At 46.4% G+C, this 14,912-nt stretch overlaps 6 non-coding genes and 23 pseudogenes across 6 annotated transcripts; all 29 read right to left on the bottom strand.

Moving 5' to 3' along the window:
* Window positions 1–63: 63 nt before the first annotated feature.
* Window positions 64–182, bottom strand: LOC148265074 (5S ribosomal RNA; annotated as a pseudogene).
* Window positions 183–742: 560 nt separating this feature from the next.
* On the bottom strand, window positions 743–861 carry LOC148265073 (5S ribosomal RNA; annotated as a pseudogene).
* Window positions 862–1,066: 205 nt separating this feature from the next.
* On the bottom strand, window positions 1,067–1,185 carry LOC148265072 (5S ribosomal RNA). Its single transcript, XR_015821008.1, has one exon. It is a non-coding gene; the product is annotated as a 5S ribosomal RNA (ribosomal RNA).
* Window positions 1,186–1,390: 205 nt separating this feature from the next.
* On the bottom strand, window positions 1,391–1,509 carry LOC148265071 (5S ribosomal RNA; annotated as a pseudogene).
* A 204-nt stretch (window positions 1,510–1,713) lies between these two features.
* Window positions 1,714–1,831, bottom strand: LOC148265070 (5S ribosomal RNA; annotated as a pseudogene).
* Window positions 1,832–2,362: 531 nt separating this feature from the next.
* Window positions 2,363–2,481, bottom strand: LOC148265069 (5S ribosomal RNA). The gene has a single exon (XR_015821122.1). It is a non-coding gene; the product is annotated as a 5S ribosomal RNA (ribosomal RNA).
* Window positions 2,482–2,686: 205 nt separating this feature from the next.
* Window positions 2,687–2,805, bottom strand: LOC148265068 (5S ribosomal RNA; annotated as a pseudogene).
* A 561-nt stretch (window positions 2,806–3,366) lies between these two features.
* On the bottom strand, window positions 3,367–3,485 carry LOC148265067 (5S ribosomal RNA; annotated as a pseudogene).
* A 205-nt stretch (window positions 3,486–3,690) lies between these two features.
* Window positions 3,691–3,809, bottom strand: LOC148265066 (5S ribosomal RNA; annotated as a pseudogene).
* An 885-nt stretch (window positions 3,810–4,694) lies between these two features.
* On the bottom strand, window positions 4,695–4,813 carry LOC148265065 (5S ribosomal RNA; annotated as a pseudogene).
* A 206-nt stretch (window positions 4,814–5,019) lies between these two features.
* On the bottom strand, window positions 5,020–5,138 carry LOC148265064 (5S ribosomal RNA; annotated as a pseudogene).
* Window positions 5,139–5,352: 214 nt separating this feature from the next.
* LOC148265063 (5S ribosomal RNA) lies at window positions 5,353–5,471 on the bottom strand (annotated as a pseudogene).
* An 885-nt stretch (window positions 5,472–6,356) lies between these two features.
* LOC148265062 (5S ribosomal RNA) lies at window positions 6,357–6,474 on the bottom strand (annotated as a pseudogene).
* Window positions 6,475–7,035: 561 nt separating this feature from the next.
* Window positions 7,036–7,154, bottom strand: LOC148265061 (5S ribosomal RNA). Its single transcript, XR_015820442.1, has one exon. It is a non-coding gene; the product is annotated as a 5S ribosomal RNA (ribosomal RNA).
* Window positions 7,155–7,359: 205 nt separating this feature from the next.
* LOC148265060 (5S ribosomal RNA) lies at window positions 7,360–7,478 on the bottom strand. The gene has a single exon (XR_015820490.1). It is a non-coding gene; the product is annotated as a 5S ribosomal RNA (ribosomal RNA).
* A 559-nt stretch (window positions 7,479–8,037) lies between these two features.
* Window positions 8,038–8,156, bottom strand: LOC148265059 (5S ribosomal RNA; annotated as a pseudogene).
* Window positions 8,157–8,388: 232 nt separating this feature from the next.
* LOC148265058 (5S ribosomal RNA) lies at window positions 8,389–8,507 on the bottom strand (annotated as a pseudogene).
* A 531-nt stretch (window positions 8,508–9,038) lies between these two features.
* LOC148265057 (5S ribosomal RNA) lies at window positions 9,039–9,157 on the bottom strand. The gene has a single exon (XR_015820175.1). It is a non-coding gene; the product is annotated as a 5S ribosomal RNA (ribosomal RNA).
* A 209-nt stretch (window positions 9,158–9,366) lies between these two features.
* Window positions 9,367–9,485, bottom strand: LOC148265056 (5S ribosomal RNA; annotated as a pseudogene).
* A 559-nt stretch (window positions 9,486–10,044) lies between these two features.
* Window positions 10,045–10,163, bottom strand: LOC148265055 (5S ribosomal RNA; annotated as a pseudogene).
* Window positions 10,164–10,725: 562 nt separating this feature from the next.
* Window positions 10,726–10,844, bottom strand: LOC148265054 (5S ribosomal RNA; annotated as a pseudogene).
* Window positions 10,845–11,404: 560 nt separating this feature from the next.
* Window positions 11,405–11,523, bottom strand: LOC148265053 (5S ribosomal RNA; annotated as a pseudogene).
* A 205-nt stretch (window positions 11,524–11,728) lies between these two features.
* Window positions 11,729–11,847, bottom strand: LOC148265052 (5S ribosomal RNA; annotated as a pseudogene).
* Window positions 11,848–12,055: 208 nt separating this feature from the next.
* On the bottom strand, window positions 12,056–12,174 carry LOC148265051 (5S ribosomal RNA; annotated as a pseudogene).
* Window positions 12,175–12,378: 204 nt separating this feature from the next.
* Window positions 12,379–12,496, bottom strand: LOC148265050 (5S ribosomal RNA; annotated as a pseudogene).
* A 560-nt stretch (window positions 12,497–13,056) lies between these two features.
* On the bottom strand, window positions 13,057–13,175 carry LOC148265049 (5S ribosomal RNA). Its single transcript, XR_015820676.1, has one exon. It is a non-coding gene; the product is annotated as a 5S ribosomal RNA (ribosomal RNA).
* A 205-nt stretch (window positions 13,176–13,380) lies between these two features.
* Window positions 13,381–13,499, bottom strand: LOC148265048 (5S ribosomal RNA; annotated as a pseudogene).
* Window positions 13,500–14,058: 559 nt separating this feature from the next.
* Window positions 14,059–14,177, bottom strand: LOC148265047 (5S ribosomal RNA; annotated as a pseudogene).
* A 559-nt stretch (window positions 14,178–14,736) lies between these two features.
* On the bottom strand, window positions 14,737–14,855 carry LOC148265046 (5S ribosomal RNA; annotated as a pseudogene).
* Between the last annotated feature and the right edge of the window lie 57 nt (window positions 14,856–14,912).

Raw genomic sequence — 14,912 nt, 5'->3', positions numbered from 1 at the left:
AAATCTGCGGACCATAATTAAAGTCGCGCGTAACGTCGAACGGCACATCTGAAAAAAGGAAAATGGGTGCAACACGAGAACTTCCCAGGAGGTAACCCATCATTGTACTACTTTCGCCAAAGCACACTTAACTGCAGAGTTCTGATGGGATCCAGTGCATTAGTGCTGGTATGATTCCACTTGTTTAACTTTGCGCTTTAAATACATACACTCCTTCTCTTTTCTTCCTCCTCCCGTCATTTGTTTCCTTGTGCGTGCGTACTGCACCTCCCTTACTCGTTATAATATCAAGTAAAATGCCACGACACCGTGACCCAAATTTGCGAATAAACCTGCGGACCATAAATCAAGTCGCACGTAATGTCGAAAGAATCATCTGCAAAAAGATGGGTGCAACACGAGGACCTCCCAAGAAAATGGGTGAAATATAAGGACTTCGCAGGAGGTCACCCATCCGAGTACTTTTCTCGCCCAAGCACCCTTAACTGCGGAGGTGTTATAGAATCCGTTGCATTAGTGCTGGTATGATCCCTCATGTTTCATTCTGCACTGCAAATACATACACTCTTTCTCCTCCCATCCCCCCTCCCGTCATTTGTTTCCTTGTGCGTGCACTCTGCATTTCTCTTTCTCGTTCTAATATCAAGTAATATGCCCCGGCACCGTGACTCATCTTTGCAAATGAACCAGCGGTTTATAATTCTATTCGCGCGTAACGTCGAACAACCCATCCGAAAAAAAATAGGTGCAACACGAGGGCTTCCCAAGTGGTCACCCATCCGAGTACTATGCTCGCCCAAACACACTTAACTGCGGAGTTCTGATGGGATCCAGAGCTTTAGTGCTGGTATGATCGCACCTGTTTAATTTAGCGCTGCAAATACATACACTCCTTCTCCTTTCTTCCCCCTCCTGTCATTTGTTTCCTTGTGCGTTCACACTTCACCTCTCATTCTCGTTCTAATATCGATTAAAATGCCCCTGCTTCTTGACTCACATTTGCGTATAAACCAGCGGACCCTCGTTCCAGACGCGCGTAACGTCGAACGACCCGTCTGAAAAAAAATTGGTGCGACACGAGGACTTCCCAGGAGGTCACCCATCCGAGTACTAATCTCGCCCAAGCACACTTCACTGCGGAGTTCTGATGGGATCCGGTGCATTAGTGCTGGTATGATCGCACCTGTTTAATTTCGCGCTGCAAATACATAAACTCACTCCCCTTTCTTCCCCCTCCCGTCATTTGTTTCCTTGTGCGTGCGCACTGCACCTCCCGTTCTCGTTCTAATATCAAGTAAAATGTTACAACGCCGTGACTCACATTTGCGAATAAACCTGAGGACCATAATTCAAGTCGCGCGTAACGTCGAAAGAATCATCTGCAAAAAAATGGGTGCAACACGAGGACTTCCCAGGAGGTAACCCATCATTGTACTACTCTCGCCAAAGCACACTTAACTGCGGAGTTCTGATGGGATCCGGTGCATTTGTGCTGGTGTGACCGCACCTGTTTAATTTCGTGCTGAAAATACATACACTCCTTCTTCCCTCCCGCCCTCCCCTCATTTGTTTCCTTTTGCGTTCACATTGCACCTCTCTTTCTCGTTCTAATATCGATTAAAATGCCCCTGATTCTTGACTCACATTTGAGTACAAACCAGCGGACCATAGTTCCAGTCGCGCGTAATGTCGAACAACCTATCTGAAAAAAAATTGTTGCGATACGAGGACTTCTCAAGAGGTCACCCATCCGAGTACTACTCTCGCCCAAGCACACTTAACTGCAGAGTTCTGATGGGATCCAGTGCATTAGTGCTAGTATGATGCCACTTGTTTAATTTTGCGCTTCAAATACATACACTTCTTCTCTTTTATTCCTCCTCCCGTCATTTGTTTCCTTGTGCGTGCGCACTGCACATCCCGTACTCGTTATAATATCAAGTAAAATGCCAAGACACCGTGACCCAAATTTGCGAATAAACCTGCGGACCATAAATCAAGTCGCGCGTAACGTCGAAAGAATCATCTGCAAAAAGATGGGTGCAACACGAGGACTTCCCAAGTGGTCACCCATTCGAAGTACTACTCTCGCCCAAGCACCCTTAACTGTGGAGTTCTGATAGAATCCGTTGCATTAGTGCTGGTATGATCCCTCATGTTTCATTCTACACTGCAAATACATACACTATTTCTCTTTCCATCCCTCCTCTCGTCATTTGTTTCCTTGTGCGTGCACTCTTCATCTCTCTTTCTCGTTCTAATATCAAGTAATATGCCCCGGCACTGTGACTCACCTTTGCAAATGAACCAGCGGTTTAGAATTCCATTCGCGCGTAACGTCGAACAACCCATCCGAAAAAAATAGGTGCAACACGAGGGCTTCCCAAGTGGTCACCCATCCGAGTACTACCCTCGCCCAAGCACACTTAACTACGGGGTTCTGATGGGATCCGGAGCTTTAGTGCTGGTATGATCGCACCTGTTTAATTTCGCGCTGCAAATACATACACTCCTTCTCCATTATTCCCCCTCCCGTCATTTGTTTCCTTGTGCGTTCACACTTCACATCTCATTCTCGTTCTAATATCGATTAAAATGCCCCTGCTTCTTGACTCACATTTGCGTATAAACCAGTGGACCCTAGTTCCAATCGCGCGTAACGTCGAACGACCCGTCTGAAAAGAAATTGGTGCGACACGAGGACTTCCCAGGAGGTCACCCATCCGAGTACAACTCTCGCCGAAGCACACTTAACTGCGGAGTTCTGATGGAATCCGATGTATTAGTGCTGGTATGGTCGCACCCGTTTAATTCTGCGCTGCAAATACATAAACTCCTTCTCCTTTCTTCGCCCTCCCATCATTTATTTCCTTGTGCGTGCGCACTGCACCTCCCGTGCTCGTTCTAATATCAAGTAAATTGCTACGGTGCCGTGACTCACATTTGCTAATAAACCTGAGGACCATAATTTAAGTTGCGCGTATCGTCGAAAGAATCATCTGCAAAAAAATGGGTGCAACACGAGGACTTCCTGAGAAAATGGGTGAAATATAAGGACTTCGCAGGAGTTCACCCATCCTAGTGCTACTCTCGCCCAAGCATCCTTAACTTACGGAGTTCTGATAGAATCCATTGCATTGGTGCTGGTATGATTGCTCATGTTTCATTCTGCGCTGCAAATACATACACCTTTTTTCCCTCCATCCCTCCTCCCGTCATTTGTTTCCTTGTGCGTGCACTCTGCATCTCTCTTTCTCGTTCTAATATCAAGTAATATGCCCCGGCACCGTGACTCATCTTTGCAAATGAACCAGCGGTTTATAATTCTATTCGCGCGTAACGTCGAACAACCCATCCGAAAAAAAATAGGTGCAACACGAGGGCTTCCCAAGTGGTCACCCATCCGAGTACTATGCTCGCCCAAGCACACTTAACTGCAGAGTTTTGATGGGATCCGGAGCTTTAGTGCTGGTATGATCGCACCTGTTTACTTTCGCGCTGCAAATACATACACTCCTTCTCCTTTCTTCCCCCTCCTGTCATTTGTTTCCTTGTGCGTTCACACTCCACCTCTCATTCTCGTTCTAATATCAATTAAAATTCCCCTGCTTCTTGACTCACATTTGCGTATAAACTAGCGGACCCTAGTTCCAGACGCGCGTAACGTCGAACGACCCGTCTGAAAAAAAATTGGTGCGACACGAGGACTTCCCAGGAGGTCACCCATCCGAGTACTAATCTCACCCAAGCACACTTCACTGCGGAGTTATGATGGGATCCGGTGCATTAGTGCTGGTATGATCGCACCTGTTTAATTTCGCGCTGCAAATACATAAACTCATTCCCCATTCTTCCCCCTCCCGTCATTTGTTTCCTTGTGCGTGCGCACTGCACCTCCCGTTCTCGTTCTAATATCAAGTAAAATGCTACAGCGCCGTGACTGACATTTGCGAATAAACCTGAGGACCATAATTCAAGTCGCGCGTAACATCGAAAGAATCATCTGCAAAAAAATGAGTGCAACACGAGGACTTCCCAGGAGGAAACCAATGCTAGTACTACTATCGCCCAAGCACCCTTACCTACGGAGTTCTGATAGAATCCGTTGCATTAGTGCTGGTATGATCGCACCTGTTTCACTTCGCGCTGCAAATACATAAACTCCTTCTCCTTTCTTCCCCCTCCCCTGATTTGTTTCCTTGTGCGTGCGCACTGAACCTCCCGTTCTCGTTTTAATATCAAGTAAAATGGTACAGCACCGTGACTCACATTTGCGAATAAACCTGAGGACCAAAATTCAAGTCGCGCGTAACGTCGAAAGAATCATCTGCAAAAAAATGGGTGCAACACGAGGACTTCACAAGAAAATGGATGAAATATAAGGACTTCCCAGGAGGTAACCCATGCTAGTACTACTCTCGCCCAAGCACCCTTACCTACGGAGTTCTGATAGAATCCGTTGCATTAGTGCTGGTATGATCGCACCTGTTTCATTTCGCGCTGCAAATACATAAACTCCTTCTCATTTCTTCCCCCTCCCGTGATTTTTCTCCTTGTGCGTGCGCACTGCACCTCTCGTTCTCGTTCAAATATAAAGAAAAATGCCACGGCGCCGTGATTCACATTTGCGAATAAATCTGCGGACAATAATTAAAGTCGCGCGTAACATCGAACAGAACATTTGAAAAAAAAAATGGGTGCAACACGAGAACTTCCCAGGAGGTAACCCATCATTGTACTACTTTCGCTAAAACACACTTAACTGCGGAGTTCTGATGGGATCCGGTGCATTTGTGCTGGTGTGACCGCACCTGTTTAATTTCGTGCTGAAAATACATACACTCCTTCTTCCCTCCCGCGCTCCCATCATTTGTTTCCTTTTGCGTTCACATTGCACCTCTCCTTCTCGTTCTAATATCGATTAAAATTCCCCTGATTCTTGACTCACATTTGCGTATAAACCAGCGGACCATAATTCCAGTCGCGCGTAACATCGAACGACCCGTCTGAAAAAAAAAATTAGTGCGACACGAGGACTTCCCAGGAGGTCACCCATCCGAGTACTATTCTCGCCTAAGCACACTTATCTGCGGAGTTCTGATGGGATTCGGTGCATTAATGCTGGTATGATCGCACCTGTTTAATTTCGCGCTGCAAATACATAAACTCATTCCCCTTTCTTCCCCCTCCCGTCATTTGTTTCCTTGTGCGTGCGCACTGCACCTCCCGTTCTCATTCTAATATCAAGTAAAATGCTACAGCGCCGTGACTCACATTTTGCGAATAAATCTGCGGAACATAATTAAAGTCGCGCGTAACGTCGAACGGCACATCTGAAAAAAAAAAAAAAAATGGGTGCAACACGAGAACTTCCCACGAGGTAACCCATCATTGTACTACTTTCACCAAAGCACACTTAACTGCGGAGTTCTGATGGGATCCGGTGCATTTGCGCTGGTATGATCGCACCTGTTTAATTTTGCGCTGCAAATACATAAACTCATTCTCCTTTCTTCCCCCTCCCGTCATTTGTTTCCTTGTGCGTGCGCACTGCACCTCCCGTTCTCGTTCTAATATCATGTAAAATGCTACAGCACCGTGACTCACATTTGCGAATAAACCTGAGGACCATAATTCAAGTCGCGCGTAACGTCGAAAGAATCATCTGCAAAAAAATGGTTGCAACACGAGGACTTCACAAGAAAATGGGTGAAATATAAGGACTTCGCAGGAGGTAACCCATGCTAGTACTACTCTCGCCCAAGCACCCTTACCTACGGAGTTCTGATAGAATCCGTTGCATTAGTGCTGGTATAATCGCACTTGTTTCATTATGCACTGCAAATACATACACTCTTTCTCCTCCCATCCCCCCTCCCGTCATTTGTTTCCTTGTGCGTGCGCACTGCACCTCTCGTTCTCGTTCAAATATCAGGTAAAATGCCACGGCGCCGTGACTCACATTTGCGAATAAATCTGCGGAACATAATTAAAGTCGCGCGTAACGTCGAACGGCACATCTGAAAAAAAAAATGGGTGCAACACGAGAACTTCCCAGGAGGTAACCCATCATTGTACTACTTTCGCCAAAGCACACATAACTGCAGAGTTCTCATGGGATTTGGTGCATCTGTGCTGGTGTGACCGCACATGTTTAATTTCGTGCTGAAAATACATACACTCCTTCTTCCCTCCCCCGCTCCCATCATTTGTTTCCTTGTGCGTTCACGCTCCACCACTCCTTCTCGTTCTAATATCGATTAAAATGCCCCTGATTCTTGACTCACATTTGCGTATAAACCAGCGGACCATAGTTCCAGTCGCGCGTAATGTCAAACGACCCATCTGAAAAAAAATTGTTGCGATACGAGGACTTCCCAAGAGGTCACCCATCCGAGTACTACACTCGCCCAAGCATACTTAACTGCAGAGTTCTGATGGGATCCAGTGCATTAGTGCTGGTATGATGCCACTTGTTTAATTTTGCGCTTCAAATACATACACTCCTTCTCTTTTCTTCCTCCTCCCGTCATTTGTTTCCATGTGCGTGCGCACTGCACCTCCCGTACTCGTTCTAATATCAAGTAAAATGCCACGGCGCCGTGACTCACATTTGCGAATAAACCTGCGGACCATAAATCAAGTCGCGCGTAACGTCGAAAGAATCATCTGCAAAAAGATGGGTTCAACACGAGGACCTACCAAGAAAATAGGTGAAATATAAAGACTTTGCATGAGGTCACCCATCCGAGTACTTTTCTCGCCCAAGCACCCTTAACTGCGGAGTTCTAATAGAATCCGTTGCATTAGTTCTGGTATAATCCCTCATGTTTCATTCTGCGCTGCAAATACATACACTCTTTCTCCTCCCATCCCCCCTCCCGTCATTTGTTTCCTTGTGCGTGCACTCTGCATCTCTCTTTCTCGTTCTAATATCAAGTAATATGCCCCAGCACCATGACTCACCTTTGCAAATGAACCAGCGGTTTATAATTCCATTCGCGCGTAACGTCGAACAACCCATCCGAAAAAAAATAGGTACAACACGAGGGCTTCCCAAGTGGTCACCCATCCGAGTACTACTCTCGCCCAAGCACACTTAACTGCGGAGTTCTGAAGGGATCCGGGGCTTTAGTGCTGGTATGATCGCACCTGTTTAACTTCGCGCTGCAAATACATACATTCCTTCTTCTTTCTTCCCCCTCCCGTCATTTGTTTCCTTGTGCGTTAACACTTCACCTATCATTCTCGTTCTAATATCGATTAAAATGCCCCTGCTTATTGACTCACATTTGCGTATAAACCAGCGGACTCTAATTTCAGACGCGCGTAACGTCGAACGACCCGTCTGAAAAAAAATTGGTGCGACACGAGGACTTCCCAAGAGGTCACCCATCCGAGTACTAATCTCGCCCAAGCAAACTTAACTGCGGAGTTCTGATGGGATCCGGTGCAATAGTGCTGGTATGATCGCACCCGTTTAATTTTGCGCTACAATTACATAAACTCATTCCACTTTCTTCCCCCTCCCGTCATTTGTTTCCTTGTGCGTGCGCACTGCACCTCCCGTTCTCGTTCTAATATCAAGTAAAATGCCACGGCGCCGTGACTCACATTTGCTAATAAACCTGAGGACCATAATTCAAGTCGCGCGTAATGTCGAAAGAATCATCTGTAAAAAAATGGGTGCAACACGAGGACTTCACAAGAAAATGGGTGAAATATAAGGACTTCGCAGGAGGTAACCCATGCTAGTACTACTCTCGCCCAAGCACCCTTACCTACGGAGTTCTGATAGAATCCGTTGCATTAGTGCTGGTATGATCGCACCTGTTTCATTTCTTGCTGAAAATACATACACTCATTCTCCTTCCCTCCCCCTCCCATCAATTGTTTCCTTGTGCGTTCACACTGCACCTCTCATTCTCGTTCTAATATGGATTAAAATGCCCCTGCTTCTTGACTCACATTTGCGTATAAACCAGCGGACCCTTGTTCCAGTCGCGCGAAACTTCGAACGACCCGTCTGAAAAAAAATTAGTGCGACACGAGGACTTCCCAAGAGGTCACCAATCCGAGTACTACTCTCGCCAAAGCACACTTAACTGCGAAGTTCTGATGGGATCCGGTGCATTAGTGCTGGTATGATCGCACCCGTTTAATTCCGTGCTGCAAATACATAAACTCCTCTTTTCTTCCCCCTCCCGTCATTTGTTTCCTTGTGCGTGCGCACTGCACCTCCCGTGCTCGTTCTAATATAAAGTAAAATGCTACGGTGCCGTGACTCACATTTGCGAATAAACCTTAGGACCATAATTCAAGTCGCGCGTATCGTCGAAAGAATCATCTGCAAAAAAATGGATGGAACATGAGGACTTCCTAAGAAAATGGGTGAAATATAAGGACTTCGCAGGAGGTCACCCATCCTAGTGCTACTCTCGCCCAAGCACACTTAACTGCGGAGTTCTGATGGGATCCGGTGCATTAGTGCTGGTATGATCTCACTCGTTTAATTCCGCGCTGCAAATACATAAACTCCTTCTCCTTTCTTCCCCCTCCCGTCATTTGTTTCCTTGTGCGTGCGCACTGCACCTACCGTGCTCGTTCTAATATAAAGTAAAATGCTACGGTGCCGTGACTCACATTTGCGAATAAATCTGAGGACCATAATTCAAGTCCCACGTATCATCGAGAGAATCATCTGCAAAAAAATGGGTGAAATATAAGGACTTCGCAGGAGGTCACCCATCCTAGTGCTACTCTCGCCCAAACACCCTTAACTTGGGGAGTTCTGATAGAATCCGTTGCATTGGTGCTGGTATGATTGCTCATGTTTCATTCTGCGCTGCAAATACATACACTTTTTCTCCCTCCATCCCCCTCCCGTCATTTGTTTCTTTGTGCGTGCACTCTGCATCTCTCTTTCTCGTTCTAATATCGATTAAAATGCCCCAGCTTCTTGACTCACATTTGCGTATAAACCAGTGAACCCTAGTTCCAGTCGCGCGTAACGTCGAACGACCCGTCTGAAAAAAAAATTAGTGCGACACGAGAACTTCCCAAGAGGTCACCCATCCGAGTACTACTCTCGCCCAAGCACACTTAACTGCGGAGTTCTGATGGGATCCGGTGCATTAGTGCTAGTGTGATCGCACCGGTTTAATTTTGCGCTGCAAATACATAAACTCCTTCTCCTTTCTTCCCCCTCCCGTCATTTGTTTCCTTGTGCGTGCACACTGCACCTCTCGTTCTCGTTCAAATATCAAGTAAAATGCCACGACACCGTGGGTCACATTTGTGAATAAATCTGCGGACCATAATTAAAGTCGCGCGTAACGTCGAACGGAACATCTGAAAAAAAGTAAATGGGTGCAACACGAGAACTTCCCACGAGGTAACCCATCATTGTACTACTTTCGCCAAAGCACACTTAACAGCGGAGTTCTGATGGGATCCGGTGCATTTATGCTGGTATGATGGCACCTGTTTAATTTCGCGCTGCAAATACATAAACTCATTCCCCATTCTTCCCCCTCCCGTCATTTGTTTCGTTGTGCGTACGCACTGCACCTCCCGTTCTCGTTCTAATATCAAGTAAAATGCCACGGCGCCGTGCCTCACATTTGCGAATAAACCTGAGGACCATAATTCAAGTCGCGCGTAACGTCGAAAGAATCATCTGTAAAAAAATGGGTGCAACACGAGGACTTCACAAGAAAATGGGTGAAATATAAGGACTTCGCAGGAGGTAACCCATGCTAGTACTACTCTCCCCCAAGCACCCTTACCTACGGAGTTCTGATAGAATCCGTTGCATTAGTGCTGGTATGATCGCACCTGTTTCATTTCGTGCTGAAAATACATACACTCCCTCTCCTTCCCTCCCCCTCCCATCGATTGTTTCCATGTGCGTTCATACTACACCTCTCCTTCTCGTTCTAATATGGATTAAAATGCCCCTGCTTCTTGACTCACATTTGCGTATAAACCAGCGGACCATAGTTCCAGTCGCGCGTAACGTCGAACGACCCGTCTGAAAAAAAATTGGTGCGACACAAGGACTTCCCAAGAGGTCACCCATCCGAGAACTACTCTCGCCTAAGCGCACTTAACTGCAGAGTTCTGATGGGATCCAGTGCATTAGTGCTGGTATGATCGCACCCGTTCAATTCAGTGCTGCAAATACATAAACTCCTTCTCCTTTTTTCACCCTCCCGTCATTTGTTTCCTTGTGCGTGCGCACTGCACCTCCCGTGCTCATTCTAATATCAAGTAAAATGCTACGGTGCCGTGACTCACATTTGCGAATAAACCTGAGGACCATAATTCAAGTCGCGCGTATCGTCGAAAAATTCATCTGCAAAAAAAAGGGTGCAACACGAGAACTTCCTAAGAAAATGGGTGAAATATAAGGACTTCGCAGGAGGTCACCCATCCTAGTGCTACTCTTGCCCAAGCATCGTTAATTTGCGGAGTTCTGATAGAATCCGTTGCATTGGTGCTGGTATGATTGCTCATGTTTCATTCTGCGCTTCAAATACATACACTTTTTCTCCCTCCATCCCCCCTCCCGTTATTTGTTTCCTTGTGCGTGCACTCTGCATCTCTCTTTATCGTTCTAATATCGATTAAAATGCCTCTGCTTCTTGATTCACATTTGCGTATAAATCAGTGGACCCTAGTTCCAGTCGCGCGTAACGTCGAACTACCCGTCAGAAAAAAAAATTAGTGTGACACGAGGACTTCCCAGGAGGTCACCCATCCGAGTACTATTCCCGCCCAAGCACACTTGACTGAGAAGTTCTGATGGGATCCGGTGCATTAGTGATGGTATGATCGCACCTTATTTTTCACGCCGCAAATACATAAACTCCTTCTCCTTTCTTCCCCCTCCGGTCATTTGTTTCCTTGTGCGTGCGCACTGCACCTCTCGTTCTCGTTAAATATCAAGTAAAATGCCACGGCGCCGTGACTCACATTTGCGAATAAATCAGCGGACCATAATTAAAGTCGCGCGTAACGTCAAACGGCACATATGAAGAAAAAAAAATGGGTGCAACACGAGAACTTCAACAGAAAATGGGTGAAATATAAGGACTTCGCAGGAGGTAACCCATGCTAGTACTACTCTCGCCCAAGCACCCTTACCTACGAAGTTCTGATAGAATCCGTTCCATTAGTGCTGGTATGATCGCACCTGTTTCATTTCGTGCTGAAAATACATACACTCCTTCTCCTTCCCTCCCCCTCCCATCAATTGTTTCCTTGTGCATTCACACTGCACCTCTCCTTCTCGTTCTAATATCGATTAAAATGCCCCTGCTTCTTGACTCACATTTGCGTATAAACCAGCGGACCCTAGTTCCAGTCTCGTCTAACGTCGAACGACCCGTTTGAAAAAAAATTGGTGCGGCACGAGGACTTCGCAGGAGGTAACCTATCCGAGTACTACTCTCGCCCAAGCACACTTAACTGCGGACTTCTTAAGGGATCCGGGGCTTTAGTGCTGGTATGATCGCACCTGTTTAATTTCGCGCTGCAAATACATACACTCCTTCTCCCTTTTTCCCCCTCCCGTCATTTGTTTCCTTGTGCGTTAACACTTCACCTCTCATTCTCGTTCTAATATCGATTAAAATGCCCCTGCTTATTGACTCACATTTGCGTATAAACCAACGGACCCTAGTTCCAGACGCGCGTAACGTCGAACGACCCGTCTGAAAAAAAATTGGTGCGATACGAGGACTTCCCAGGAGGTCACCCATCTGAGTACTAATCTCGCCCAAGCACACTTAACTGCGGAGTTCTGATGGGATCCGGTGCAATAGTGCTGGTATGATCCCACCCGTTTAATTTTGCGCTACAAATACATAAACTCATCCCCTTTCTTCCCCCTCCCGTCATTTGTTTCCTTGTGCTTGCGCACTGCACCTCTCGTTCTCGCTCAAATATCAAGTAAAATGCCACGGCGCCGTGACTCACATTTGCGAATAAATCTGCAGACCATAATTAAAGTCGCGCGTAAGGTCGAACGGCACATCTGAAAAAAAGAAAATGGGTGCAACACGAGAACTTCCCAGGAGGTAACCCATCATTGTACTACTTTCGCCAAAGCACACTTAACTGCGGAGTTCTGATGGGATCCGGTGCATTTGTGCTGGTGTGACCGCACCTGTTTAATTTCGTGCTGAAAATACATACACTCCTACTTCCCTCCCCCCCTCTCATCATTTGTTTCCTTGTGCGTTCACACTGCACCTCTCCTTCTCGTTCTAATATCGATTAAAATGCCTCTTATTCTTGACTCACATTTACGTATAAACCAGCGGATCATAGTTTCAGTCGCGCGTAACGTCGAACGACCCATCTTAAAAAAAATTATTGCAATACGAGGACTTCCCAAGAGGTCACCCATCCTAGTACTACACTCGCCCAAGCAAACTTAACTGTAGAGTTCTGATGGGATGTAGTGCATTAGTGCTGGTATGATGCCACTTGTTTAATTTTGCGCTTCAAATACATACACTCCTTCTCTTTTCGTCCTTCTCCCGTCATTTGTTTCCTTGTGCGTGCGCACTGCACCTCCCGTACTCGTTCTAATATCAAGTAAAATGCCACGGCGCCTAAACTAACATTTGCGAATAAACCTGCGGACCATAAATCAAGTCGCGCGTAACGTCGAAAGAATCATCTGCAAAAAGATGGGTGCAACACGAGAACCTCCCAAGAAAATGGGTGAAATATAAGGACTTCGCAGGAGGTCACCCATCCGAGTACTTTTCTCGCCCAAGCACCCTTAACTGCGGAGTTCTGATAGAATCCGTTGAATTAGTGCTGGTATGATCCCTCATGTTTCATTCTGCACTGCAAATACATACACTCTTTCTCCTCCCATCCCCCCTCCCGTCATTTGCTTCCTTGTGCGTGCACTCTGCATCTCTCTTTCTCGTTCTAATATCAAGTAATATCCCTCGGCACCGTGACTCACCTTTGCAAATGAACCAGCGGTTTATAATTCCATTAGCGCATAACGTCGAACAACCCATCCGAAAAAAATAAGTACAACACGAGGGCTTCCCAAGTGGTCACCCATCCGAGTACTACTCTCACCCAAGCACACTTAACTGCGGAGTTCTGATGGGATCCGGGGCTTTAGTGCTGGTATGATCGCACTTGTTTAATATCGCACTGCAAATACATACACTACTTCTCCTTTCTTCTCCCTTCTGTCATTTGTATCCTTGTGCGTTAACACTTCACCTCTCATTCTCGTTCTAATATCGATTAAAATGCCCCTGCTTATTGACTCACATTTGCGTATAAACCAGCGGACACTAGTTCCAGACGCGCGTAACGTCGAACGACCCGTCTGAAAAAAAATTGGTGCGACACGAGGACCTCCCAGGAGGTCACCCATCCTTGTACTAATCTCGCCCAAGCACACTTAACTGCGGAGTTCTGATGGGATCCGGTGCAATAGTGCTAGTATGATCGCACCTGTTTAATTTTGCGCTGCAAATAGATAAACTCATTCCCCTTTCTTCCCCCTCCCGTCATTTGTTTCCTTGTGCGTGCGCACTGCACCTCCCGTTCTCGTTCTAATATCAAGTAAAATGCCACGGCGCCGTGAATCACATTTGCGAATAAACCTGAGGACCATAATTCAAGTCGCGCGTAACGTCGAAAGAATCATCTGCAAAAAAATGGGTGCAACGCGAGGATTTCACAAGAAAATGGGTGAAATATAAGGACTTCGCAGGAGGTAACCCATGCTAGTACTACTCTCGCCCAAGCACCCTTACCTACGGAGTTCTGATAGAATCCGTTGCATTAGTGCTGGTATGATCGTACTTGTTTTATTTCGTGCTGAAAATACAAACACTCCTTCTCCTTCCGTCCCCCTCCCATCAATTGTTTTCTTGTGCGTTCACACTGCACATCTCCTTCTCGTTCCAATATCGATTAAAATGCCCCTGCTTCTTGACTCACATTCGCGTATAAACCAGCAGACCCTAGTTCCAGTCGCGCGTAACGTCGAACGACCCGTCTGAAAAAAAATTGGTGCGACACGAGGACTTCCCAGGAGGTCATCAATCCGAGTACTACTCTCGCCAAAGCACACTTAACTGCGGAGTTCTGATGGGATCTGGTGCATTAGTGCTAGTATGATCGCACCTGATTAATTTTGCGCTGCAAATACATAAACTCATTCCCCTTTCTTCCCCCTCCTGTCATTTGTTTCCTTGTGCGTGCGCACTGCACCTCCCGTTCTCGTTCTAATATCAAGTAAAATTCTACAGCATCGTGACTCACATTTGCGAATAAACCTAAGGACCATAATTCAAGTCGCGCGTAACGTCGAAAGAATCATCTGCAAAAAAATGGGTGCAACGCGAGGATTTCACAAGAAAATGGGTGAAATATAAGTTCTTCGCAGGAGGTAACCCATGCTAGTACTACTCTCCCCCAAGCACCCTTACCTACGGAGTTCTGATAGAATCCGTTGCATTAGTGCTGGTATGATCGTACCTGTTTCATTTCATGTTGAAAATACATACACTCCTTCTCCTTCCCTCCCCCTCCCATCAATTGTTTCCTTGTGCGTTCACACTGCACCTCTCCTTCTCGTTCTAATATCGATTAAAATGCCCCTGCTTCTTGACTCACATTTGCGTATAATCTCGCGGACCCTATTTCCAGTCCCGCGTAACGTCGATCGACCTGTCTGAAAAAAAATTGGTGCGACACGAGGACTTCCCAGGAGGTAACCCATCCGAGTACTACTCTCGCCCAAGCACACTTAACTGCGGAGTTCTGATGGGATCCGGGGCTTTAGTCGTAGTATGATCGCACCTGTTTAATTTTGCGCTGCAAATACATACACTCCTTCTCCTTTCTTCCCCCTCCCGTCA

Source organism: Carica papaya, chromosome 5 (genome assembly GCF_054855325.1).
Source record: "Carica papaya isolate Zhongbai chromosome 5, ASM5485532v1, whole genome shotgun sequence".
Taxonomy (NCBI): Eukaryota; Viridiplantae; Streptophyta; class Magnoliopsida; order Brassicales; family Caricaceae; genus Carica; species Carica papaya.
The sequence above is the reverse complement of the archived record's forward strand: the minus strand, read 5'-3'. Positions and strand labels throughout refer to the sequence as shown.